The sequence below is a fragment of the Chrysochloris asiatica genome, unplaced genomic scaffold, assembly GCF_000296735.1.
Source record: "Chrysochloris asiatica unplaced genomic scaffold, ChrAsi1.0 scaffold14876, whole genome shotgun sequence".
Taxonomy (NCBI): Eukaryota; Metazoa; Chordata; class Mammalia; order Afrosoricida; family Chrysochloridae; genus Chrysochloris; species Chrysochloris asiatica.
In genome coordinates, this window is record NW_006423394.1 from 1 (window position 1) to 1,483 (window position 1,483).

The 1,483-nt window shown below is 48.6% G+C and overlaps 1 pseudogene; it reads left to right on the forward strand.

The window, feature by feature from the left end:
• Positions 1 to 430: 430 nt before the first annotated feature.
• Positions 431 to 1,480, forward strand: LOC102818266 (annotated as a pseudogene).
• The last annotated feature ends 3 nt before the right edge of the window (positions 1,481 to 1,483 follow it).

The following is a 1,483-nucleotide window of genomic DNA, read 5'->3' on the forward strand; positions in this document are numbered from 1 at the left end:
TATTTATGTTTTAAAATACTTATTAAAATTAGTGGCAAATTAATATAAATACAATAAGTTGGAAGTCTTAAATAGTTTACTTTATTTCACTCAAAGTGGTTATATTTAAAATGATTGGTAATCCAAATTAAGTGATTCATATTTATGAGGCTGGTTTATTATCTAGATTTATTTGTTCTCAGACAATTTAGAAAGTAATCTTGAAAATTGATTTTTATATATTTTTAAAATACAGAAATACAGAGATTTTACTGGAAGAAAGTATTTTGTCTTGTAGTTTATCTTCTTTCTACTTTAGTTAATTTCACTGTGTGAGAATTTCATAATAAAAAGTAATTGCAACAGTCGAGACCGCGTCCATCCCGCAAGTACAACTCTCTCGCCGCTGCACAGTCACCGCCGCTGGTTCACACTCGCCACCCCCAAGCTCACCATGGATGATGATATCGCTGCGCTCGTGGTCAACAACGGCTCTGGCATGTGCAAGGCCGGCTTTGCGGGTGACGACACTCCCCGGGCTGTCTTCCCTTCCATCGTGGGGCGCCCCGGGCATCAGGGCGTGATGGTGGGCATGGGCCAGAAGGACTCCTACATGGGGGATGAGGCCCAAAGCAAGAGAGGCATCCTGACACTGAAATACCCCATTGAGCACGGCATCGTAACCAACTGGGATGACATGGAGAAGATCTGGAACCACACCTTTTACAACGAGCTGCGTGTTGCTCCAGAGGAGCACCCTGTGCTACTCACCGAGGCTCCCCTGAACCCTAAGGCCAACCATGAGAAGATGACCCAGATTATGTTCAAGACCTTCAACACTCCCGCCATGTACGTCGCCATCCAGGCTGTGCTGTCCCTGTATGCCTCTGGCTGCACCATTGGTATTGTGATGGATTCTGGCGATGGGGTCACCCACACTGTGCCCATCGATGATGGATATGCCCTCCCCCACGCCATCCTGCGTCTGGACATGGCTGGCCGGGACCTGACAGACTACCTCATGAAGAATCTCACGGAGAGGGGTTATAGCTTCACCACCACAGCTGAACAGGAAATCCTGAGTGACATTAAGGAGAATCTCTGCTGTGTCACCCTGGACTTCGAGCAGGAGATGGCCACAGCAGCCTCCAGCTCTTCCCTGGAGAAGAGCTATGAGCTGCCTGATGGGCAGGTCATCACCATCGGCAATGAGTGATTCCGCTGCCCAGAGGCCCTCTTCCAACCCTCTTTCCTGGGAATGGAATCCTGTGGCATCCATGAAACCACCTTTAATTCCATCATGAAGTGTGATGTGGACATCCGTAAGAACCTCTACGCCAACACAGTGCTGTCCGGTGGTACCACCATGTAACCAGGCATTGCTGACAGGATGCAGAAGGAGATCACAGCGCTGGCGCCCAGCACCATGAAGATTAAGATTATTGCTCCCCCTGAGCGCAAATACTCTGTGTGGATTGGTGGCTCCATCCTGGCCTCGCTGTCC